Source organism: Herpailurus yagouaroundi, unplaced genomic scaffold (genome assembly GCF_014898765.1).
Source record: "Herpailurus yagouaroundi ecotype Mexico unplaced genomic scaffold, PumYag 165, whole genome shotgun sequence".
NCBI classification, from domain to species: domain Eukaryota; kingdom Metazoa; phylum Chordata; class Mammalia; order Carnivora; family Felidae; genus Herpailurus; species Herpailurus yagouaroundi.
This window is the reverse complement of record NW_024412406.1, coordinates 15,041,601-15,052,372: the sequence shown is the minus strand read 5'-3', so window position 1 is coordinate 15,052,372 and position 10,772 is coordinate 15,041,601. Positions and strand designations below refer to the sequence as shown.

The 10,772-nt window shown below is 39.0% G+C and overlaps 1 pseudogene; it reads left to right on the top strand.

The window, feature by feature from the left end:
• The first annotated feature begins 5,820 nt into the window (after nucleotides 1-5,820).
• LOC121038148 (proteasome subunit beta type-2-like) lies at nucleotides 5,821-7,689 on the top strand (annotated as a pseudogene).
• Nucleotides 7,690-10,772: the final 3,083 nt, after the last annotated feature.

The window sequence follows — 10,772 nt, the reverse complement described above, 5'->3', positions numbered from 1 at the left end:
CTATATATCCATATATCCATACATTCGTCATCATCCCCAGCGCTTCCTTCCCCCGCTCTGAATTAATCTATTACCAAAACTTATCCATTTTTTGCTCCGAATTAATCTATTACCAAAACTTATCCTTCACCCGCTCCGAATTCATCTATTACCAAAACTAATTCAATCTTTTTTTTTCTTTCCCACTTCTACTGCCTCAGTTTTGAACTTCATCATGTTTTATATGGCCTCTGCCATGCATCCTGCTAATCTTCTTCCATATTGCTTTTAGAATAATTTTTATAAAATAGAAATTTGGCTACATCATTCTGCTATTTAAAAATCTATGAAGTATTTCTATTTTATTCTCTATTTTTTCCTTAGCATAGCCCTGAATAATATGGCTGCCAATTACCTCTCCAGCCTCATTACCCATTGTGTTCCAAACCAACAAAATGCTTCTTTGTCGCCATGACTTTGCATATTCTGTTTCCTGTATCTGAATTTGTTGCTCCTTCCACAATCCACTTAACATCTAGTCAACAATTTTCCAAGCTAAATTCCACTCATGTATATGAATCAACTCAGGTTCCAGTTGCTGTAGGGTGACTTACCTGCCTTTAAAGTTAGGTCAGGTACCCCTTCTCGGTACTTTGGAAACATTCTGTGCATGCTTCCGTCATTTCATATTTTACCTTATTCAACTTATCTATGTACTTCTCCATCTCCCACACTGGACTGAGAGACCCTCAGTGGGCACAGTTGTGTTCCATGTAGGAATCTCCAAAACCCAATGGATCGTAGTCACAGCGCCTGAAAGAAACGCATTGCTGAAGACTTGGCAGAACCCAAATCTGTCACAGTAACAAACTTACTCTTAACAAAGGATGGCACGTATTGTTTCCAGACAACAATGCCAATAGCAAAAACACATTTTGCCCACCTTTTAACCTTTGTAAATATACCATATTTTGAACAATTTTTAATTTGGGAATATTTACATCATTTTAATTTTACACAAAATGAAAATTGAATATGCACATCATATCATTTCAAATTTACAAAATTTAGGGGCACGTGGGTGGCTCAGTCAGTTAAGCATCTGACTTTGGCTCAGGTCATGATCTCGGGGTTTGTGAGTTTGAACCCTTATCCAGCTCTGTGCTGACAGCTCAGAGCCTAGAGCCTGCTTTGGATTCTGTCTCCCTCTCTCTGCCCCTCCCCTGCTCACACTCTGTCTCTCTCTTTCTCAAAAGTAAATAAACATTAAAAATTTACAAAATTTAAATTCACAATAAACGCAATGTCCAGTACCTTATTAATAGTAATATTTAAAGTTTATTTCCTTCCCAACCAATCCTCCTTCTATCTATCATTATTTTTGGTTCACTTGCTTAATCATTTTCTTATTCATCACTGTAGTCATCATGTGTTATTTCCTGAGATCTCAAGAAAATGAAATATATATCTTTTCTCTCCTCTGTTCCAAATTATTATAATTTTTCAAAAAAAGTATAGGTGCAGAAGTACCAACAAAAACACTCTATATTTCACATTTATAATATATAGGCTATTTGTCTCTCATTTATTCTGTATGGTTTAGTCTAGAATAGTCATCAGAGACCATGCTTCTAAATTCCATAATGAGCCCGACATATCTGATACCAGATAGAACACAAAATATAATTTCAGTTAGTGAGATCACATGATTAATTAACCTAATCCAGATAAAGCCATATCTAAAAAGTGCATTTACAGAGATTTTGGATTCCTTCTACTATTGCATTATTTTTATTGGTTGTTGGGTCTAGAGCTGTTGCAATGTATTGTAGAGATGTTAGCAATTTAAAAAGTAATAACAAACTTTTATCATCAAGACCCTAAAAATGTATAGATCTCTTCAGTCTAAGCATGAAATTTTTCATTTGCATTATAGCCTCTTAAAAAAAAAAAACCCAAGGGATTCTGTTTTAACTTTATTGCCCTCTGGCAGAACAACAGGATAAAAATTGGAACAAAGAAAAGGGTTATTTTTTTACTTTTCTAGCATATAGATTAGTATTAATTACCATGTAATGAGCTGAAAATTCCTGCCAGAAAGCTGAGGCTTGTGGTTCCATTAATGAGTATTTTCTTTCCACTGGGTGAAGTAAAAATTTTAAAGTGTTAGGGATTTGCACTTGGAAAACATCTCTAAGCTATTTATACAAGCAAGTCAATAAGAAAAGCACATTTTCCATTTATAGCCTTTGTAGTACATTCATGGATCTGACGTTTTTGGCAACATGTGGCTTTCAGTGGTAGTTCTGAGTTGTGGCCTTGGGCAGACTTCGATGTAGCAAGAGTGAGACCAGCATTCTATCCACCATCCAGCCTTGGACTGGCTGCGGCGGCCAAATCTACGTTAAGAGTTCCCACTTACTTTCCAAACTGGGAGAAACCACTGAAGTGTGCTCCCTTACTCTGACCTCCAAAATGGATTCAACCTACAACAGGCACCCCAACCGTTGAGAGACACTAGTAGCAAGATGCCACCGAGACACAGGTTTGGGTTTGTCTCAATTAAAATGTTTTTGGGCAGTTGGCCACCACCGCCATCTCTAAGAATATTTGTGAGGAAGAGGAGTCTACACATAAATAGACATCATCAAAATTGAACCACTCTGGTGGCCATGAAAATGCACCTCAACCAGTTCTTCTGTGAGAAGTGGGATGCAAATGCCTAGTTTCTGACCTCACCACTGCACTGATTGATCCAAGCCAAATACTGGCCTAAGCCTGTGAGGGATACTAGGGCAGGCCCCTGCCTTGAGAGAAGCAGCTTTGGTCTGACCAAAATCTCTATAGAGCTGCCCTGCAGAGTCTCACTCTGCTCCCTCTCACTCCTGCTCCTTCCCTCTCTCTTTCCAGGGCTTCCTCCCTTTGTTTTCTTCACCGACCTTGACTTTTACCATGATAAATCTCTCACATGCCCAATCCTGTCCACTTTAATGAGGACTCAGATTCATGCAGCTGTTGTCTTTGGTTGAGATGATTATATATATATTATCTTGATATTTTTTTAGAAAACCCAAAGAGCACTGTCTCAATGATCATCAAATTAATTTTCCTCAAGTCCAGAGGTAGAAAACCCAGTACTGGTATAACCAAGGAGTCACCTATCCTTTTGCTCCAGCATCCTAATTCTGGCTTTCATCCTCAAGGCCACCACATGGTACAAAATGGCTGCTAGAGCTCCAGTCGTCCTAGCTGCTCCAGGCAGCAGGAAAAAGTAATGGCAGACAGACCAACACAGTATTTCTTCTAATGATCTAGCTCCCTCTAAAAGCCTTCTTAGAAGTTCCACACAACTTTCCTTTTTGTTTCATTGTCTTCAGCATAATCACGTAAATCACATAAACCTAACAGCAAGGAGGGCTACTAAAATGCCATGAACATTGACATCCAGATTAGCATTGGGTGTTCTATTACTAAAGACAAATGAAAGAATGGATATTTGTGGCAACTCTCAGTCTCCTGTACCCTACTTTTTCTCTCCATTTCATGGAGACAGGGAAAAACGTAATGTCTGGATTTCTGAGAGAAAGGGTACGACCATGTGCTTTATCCATCTTTGTCCAGGGCTGTAGGAGAATGAACCTATGCTCACTTCCTTCTTGAGTTCTTCAAGGGCCTAGGCTCAGGATGTCAGGACACAAATGAAAGTCTTTAATCATCCTGACTAGACCCAAGTACACATTCTACATGTGTTCAAAATTGCAGTATAGCGGTTAAAAACAAATGGACTTGGATGTCAGGAAGAATTAAAACCAAATCCCAGCTCCTTTGTTCACTAACGGTGTGAACTGATGGCCAAGCAATTAAACTTTCTGCCAGTAAATGTTCAAGAAATGTTAGTTAGCTGTTGGTATGGTATTTTTACATGAGGTAAGGACTGAATGCTTAAACAATAGGCAGGGCATAAAAAACTACCCTAAAATCTCTTTGGTTTTTAACTTAACTCATCCCAAACTCTGTGCCTTAGAACACCAAACTTGTCTTAAAAAAAATTTTTTTTAAGTTACAAGTACCTTTCCTGACGCCTCTATTTTAAATATTTCCAGTCGCTTTTCTTTTTTTCTCTACCACTCTCTCTTTCTCCATATCTCTCTCTCTGTCTCTCTTTGCGTGTGGTTTTTTTTTTTTGTTGTTTCTATGAGCATTTTTTTTCCCTGTCTTTTGCTTTTCTTCCTTTTATAGGTTCCCTGATTTCTAGGATGCTTACCAGATCCTCTTTCCAAGCTCCACTAACATTGCCATACATCCTTGGGTTCCAACTGGCACCTGACATCTGGTGCCATAGTGTGGTAGCCCAGACTCACACAGCCCCCATGCCTTCCTGCAAGTCTATGAGCAAGTGGTAGCTGGTAACCACCTATTTCCTGCATATGTTTAATCATTTCAGCACTCTGAGACCAGGATACATATTTTCAGCTAATTAATTCAGATATCGTAAACAGTGAATAACGAATTTGAACTTAAGTCTAGATGAGTTAATGAAGAGATTGGAAAATCCCTGTCTAAGCAGCAAAAGCTTCTTGCAAAATCACCCAGGATGATCTTAATAATCTCTAGGCTTGTAGATGGAGTGTTCACTACACTATACCGTAAAGCAGTATGATCACTCAAAATACTTCATTTGTTTGGATATCTATGGCTAAAATGATCTTTTAATTTCTTGTCTATAAATAACATATTCTGTCTTTCTCTACTGATAAACCCTGCTGGCAATCACTTGCCCACTCATCACTTTATCAATTTAAAAGATTTTTTTTAGTTTTTTTCTCTCCTAAAGAAATTATATTGGACATAAATAACACAGGATCCTAGCTTTTGCCTACCTACAAGGTTGAAATGATTTCTCATCCAAAGATAGCTCTCTAGGATCCTGTACTTCTTATCTTTGTGGCCTATGAGAATTGCTTGACTTGGTCATCTTATTCGTCAAGTAGAGTTAACGATTTCTACCTGCTAAGATTGTTGTAAGGATCAGAGACAATGAATTTGAAACACTAAGCCCAGGGTCTCCTATTTAAGGGACACTCAATAAAAGGGGGCAATAGTGGTAATGATGGTGGTAATGAAGATTATAAGGAGATTGTGGAAATGAAGGAGATGAAGGGAATGGAGAAGAATGTATTAATTTTCTATTGCTGTAATAACAAATTGCCACAGACTTGGTGGCCAGAAGTCTGTGGGCTTGGTTGGTTTGCTTGCTTCATGTCTCATGAGGTGAAAGATGTCAGCAGGGCTGTGTTCTTTCGGGAGGCCTTAGGGCAGAATCTGTTTCCTTGCCTTTACAAGCTTCTGGAGACTACCTGCATGCCTTGGCTCTTGGCTTTCTCCCTTCATCTTCAAAGCCAGAAATGGTGCCCTTCTGGGGGGGCTTCAAATGTCTCCTTCCTCTTCTTCTATCTCATCTCTCTGACTTACTATTCTCCCCTCCTCTTACAGTTTTATAGGCCCATGTGATAATATTGGGCGCATCCAATAAGCTCTGTATCTTAAGGTCTATAACTTTAATTCCATCTGCAAAGATCCTTTTGCCATGTGAGCTAACATAATCACAAATTCTAGGGATTAGAGTATGGACATCTTCAGGTGGCCATTGTTCCATGTACATGGAGGGAAAGTGTAATGCTGATCGTTATAGGAATAATTGATAAATTTAGACACTAGCTTCTAAAGAATAGAGCCTTTTTCAGTATTTATAAGGAGATAAAAGCTTACATGATAAAGTCAACTTGGTGTAGTGTAAAGAGCACTCACCTTGGTTCCATCTCTACAGTCCTGTCTCAATCATTAAGCAGTTTTAGATTTCTGGCCGCTTATTTATCAAATAAGAAAGTCAGTTTAATGATATAAACTTTGTTTCCAATTACAAAATACTATTATTCAATTAGAATAAATTTAATAGCCAAGCAAGAATCTCCTGAATCTTGCCATGAATTACATGACAGTATCTCATCAAAACTAAAGAGGAATGTAGGATTTCATCTTGTGATTCGTAGCTCATATGGAGAATTGTGATAAGGAAGAAGCCAAGCGTTATTTTTTTAAGGGATCAGAATCTCATTGAAAGGCGAGCATGTGTTGTCAGTTTCTTAGCATCAAATTCTCCTGCTGTGATCCATCCTTCCTTTGAAAGAGCAGGAAAGACAACCAAAGCATGGTACATAGCTAAGCTTGAGCAGACAAGAGCCATTATATACACAAATCTATTACTTCTGCGTACAGGAATGCATCAACATCTGTAAAAATATAAATGCAATTTCCTCTTAGGCAATTCCTGAACATAAAAAATGTCTGGTGTCTCACCGGTGAGACCGAGATGCCGGCAAGTCCCACGCTCTGTCCTCTCAGCCTCCCTCTGCTATCGAGGGAGGCAGCATCCAGGGCCCCGACTATCTTTTTTGCCTCTGACCAGGTAGCCGCTAACAGAATTGTCCAGATGAAAGACGATCATGACAAGACATTTCAGAGTGAAGAAATCTTATTCTTATGTGTTGGAGAAACTGGAGACACTGTACAGTTTGCAGAATATATTCAGAAAAATGTGCAACTTTATAAGATGTAAAATGGTTATGAACTGTCTCCCACAGCAGCAGCTAATTTCACATGGTGAAACCCGGCTGACTATCTTCAGAGTCGTATCCCGAATCATGTCAACCTCCTCCTGGTTGACTATAATGAGCATGAGGATCCAGCACCCTACTACATGGCCTACCTGGCAGCTTTGGCCAAGGCCTCTTCTGCAGCCCGTGGCTTCCTGACTCACAGCAGACTGGACCGATCCTACACACCAACAATCTCTCGTGAGAGGGCATGTAACATCTTAGGAAATGTCTAGAGGAGCTCCAGAAATGCTTCATTCTGATTCTGAATCTGAATCCTCAATCCAACACCTTCAGTGTTTGAATCATTGACAAAAACAGCATTCGTGACCTGGACAGGTTTTCCTTCCCTAAACAGGGCTCTTAACCTCATGCCCTCCCTCTCACTTGCCAGGGAACTTTTTTAAATGCCATCCTTTATCTTTTTCTACTCTTTTGATGCTCATTCTTGATAGATGGTTAATTCACAATAAAGCTGAATCTGAATGAACTGAAAAAAAGAAAAATGTCCTGTATAGGGGATGGGTATTTAGACTTTGTCCATTCAATAATTTGCCATTTTTCTTCTGGTAGCGTTTCCAAAATTAATGTTTACTGCAGGTAGAATTTTGAATAGGGGTTTACAATAATAAATGCAGCACAAATATGTTGGTTTATTAATAACAGTACAACTTCTATTTTTCAATCAGCTAAATGATTCTCAGTGGTGTTTTTAAAATAAGAATATTTAGCATCAACTAACTCGGAGTGACTTCTTCCCATTTATGTGCCCTTTGTTATCATGAGAATTTGACCCATCTTGAAAATTGCCAGACAATAGGAAATAGTCTCATTGATCATCTTAATTAGACCTTTATTCAAGACCTCACCATCATTCACTGATCATCTTATTTATACTCTGCACTGGGCTAAGCCCTGGAAACACAAAGATGACTAGTACAGAGATTTTCATTTCAAGAATCCCAAAGACAAGTAAAAATAAGTAAGTAATGTAAGAGGCAGCTGCCATCGTAATAACATCTACACAATGCAGAGATAGTTCATGAGGAGAGTCAAGGAAATATAAGGGTGTGAGGAAAGCTTCAAAGAAGTAGTTGTATATAAGCAGGTTTTTATTTTGCCAGGTACACAGAATAGAAAAGAGTCTTTCACACAAAATTAACAATAAGCACACACAGGACAGAAAGAACATGCATGTGTTTGAAACTTCACTCTTTTTGAAATACCAATGTACATTCATTTATTTCTTTCCTTTTTTTTTTTTTTTTTTTTTTTGACATTCACAAGAAGTCATGGTCCAGTATAGGCAAATTGCTAGAATTACAAGTTACTTCTACTGATGATAATTCCAAAAAGAGAAAACCAAAGTTTGAAAAATGATAAATAATATGGTAGAGGAGTGGAGATTTTACCTTAAAACCTTAGGATATATAAAAGAAAATGAGAAAAAATCTTGCATATATGTCCAATGCCTTATATGGAGTTAGGAAGAAGCTGTGTAAAGCAAGCCGACAGAGGCAAAGACAGGAGATTAGAAGTGGTTTAAGGAATGAAAGATGGGTGATGGGGAGAGATATACGAACATTCCAGAATCATAAAATCTGAAAACTATTTAGATAATAAATAGATCATAAAATCTGAATACATTTAGACAGAGGACTAGACTCAGGAAAAAAGAATGTCTCACTATGCATATTATTTGCGAAAGAAAAATTGATAAGCATCTCATTAGAGCTGCTAAAGAAAGATTTTTTTTTAATTTTTAAAAAACATTTATTTATTTTTGAGAGGCAGAGCACAAGTGGGAGAAGGACAGAGAGAGGGAGACACAGAATCCAAAACAGGCTCCAGGTTCTGAACTGTCAGCACAGAGCACGATGTGGGGCTCAAACCCACAAATCTGAGATCTTGACCTGAGCCAAAGTCAGATGCTTAACTGACTGAGCCACCCAGATGCCCCAAGAAAGATTTTTTTAAATATCTAATCAATAAAAGATGATAAGTGGAACAATTCTCATCATTAATAATTTAAGTTTTATCATTACTACTACTTTTATTTAGCCTTTTGTCTCTATAGCAGCAAATGTGTTAGAAAGGAAAGCTTATATACCACTTTTAAAATTTATTTTTCTTTTGATTTTTATTTTAGAGAGAGAGAGCATGAATGGAGGAGAGGGGCGGAGAGAGAGAGAGAGATGAGAAAGAGAGAGCGAGAGAGAGAGAGAGAGAGAGAGAGAGAGAATCCTAAGCAGGCTCCACACTGAGTGTGGAGCCGGACGTGGGGCTTGATCCCACTACCCTGGGATCACAACTTAAGCCAAAATCAAAAGTCAGATGCTCAACTGAGGTACCTCCCAGGTGCCCTGATATACTATTTTTATTTATTTTATTTTATTTTTTGTGAAGGATGCTGCAAGTTTGTTCTTTGCTTAAATGAATACAAAAACCTACCTTGGAGCAGATTTTCTTTGTTTTTTCCTCCAACTCTGGAGTGGTCACCTCTTGGCCATGATGATTTGAATAGAGTGTATCAGGATCATTTGTGGCTTAGTGGAGACCACCTCTTCCTTTGAATTTACAACTTGATAATGTGGGAGGGGAATGGGAAAATCTTAATAACACCAAAAGAACATTCCAGAAGAAAAAAATTAAGACCTGGAACACCTATTCTTTGGTGCTTCCATATTACTAGACCTTCCCTCACAGTGGGTTCTCATGGTCTTAACTAAGGTTTGCTGGTAAGAAAGGACATCAAGACCACCAACGTGAAATTCACCAATAGGGTTGGAAAAATACAGCTCAACCTATGTACCTAAAGTTTGGAGAAGAGCTAGTTTTGCCACAGCCTTGGACAAAAGCCCTGTGATATAACAGCCCACTTTGGGAGCAATGATTATATATGAGTGTGTATTTTTTTTTAAAAAAAGCTCTAAAGTTAGGAGCTCACGGATTGAGCCCCACTGCAGCCATGCATGTGACTAGCCCGGTAAGGTCAGCCCCAGTGAGTGGGACTCATCAAACCAGGTAAGACCAAATTTTCACCAGCCTTAACTCAAGAAATCTAACCAAATCAGAGGTTTGGGTGTGTTTTTTTAGGATTGTCATGTAATGGGGAAGTGAAGTAAGATCAGGCAGAGAGGGGAAGTGAAATGTGATACAATCTCAACAAAGGCTGGCCCAAATCCACACAGAGCTCTGGAGCTGTGGCTGTTGCCCCATGGAGTCAAAGAGACTGGACCTTCACTGGATTTGGGCTCCTTGAGGAAGAGGGCAAGGAGAACTAGGAACAGGGCAAAGAATTGGAGGAAGCCCTCGGGGGATGTGCCTCTCATTGGCCTGGGGCCATCCCACAGAATGACTTAGGTGACAGTCAGCCTCCCATGTCCCCAGAGCTGGAAGAATGAAGCCACCAAAAACAGCTACAAAGACCTGCACCTCATGAGCAGATTACCCAGTCCTCTCTTATCTGGGATACATCAGGAGATAAAATCAATAAACGGGGGCACCTGGGTGGCTCAGTTCGTTAAGCAGCCGACTTTGGCTCAAGTCATGATCTCACAGTCTGAGTTCTAGCCCCGCGTCAGGCTCTGTGCTGACAGCTCAGAGCCTGGAGCCTGCTTCGGATTCTGTGTTTCCCTCTCTCTCTCTGCCCCTCCCCTGCTTACACTCCCTCTCAAAATAAGTGAATAAACATTTTTTTAAAAAAATTAATAAATGGTATAAGCAGGATAGACACATTTTCTTATTTTATTTCTGACAAATATGTGGGAGTTAGACTATATAAAAAGTAGTGTTCTAGGAGATTACCCACTGATTAGTTGTCCATAGTTCTCATAAGGACTAAAAGTCTAAAGAACTTTCTGCAATTTTAAATGATACCTCTTCAGTCATGAAACATTAACTATAAACCACGATTTATTTTCAGTTCTATTTTATGATTCCTTCTTCATTCACTGGTCCTATGCCTCCTCTCCACTACCTCTTTTCTTTTTATTCCACGCAAGGCAGCTGCATTTTGCCCCTCCTCTATCTCAGCCCTATCATACGTTTAGGGCTAAAGCGGGCTTGCAATGAAATTTTTCAAATCATTACCCATTTCACCCGCTCTGGTGGCTTCTAGTGCTCTGTCCTTCTTTTTGA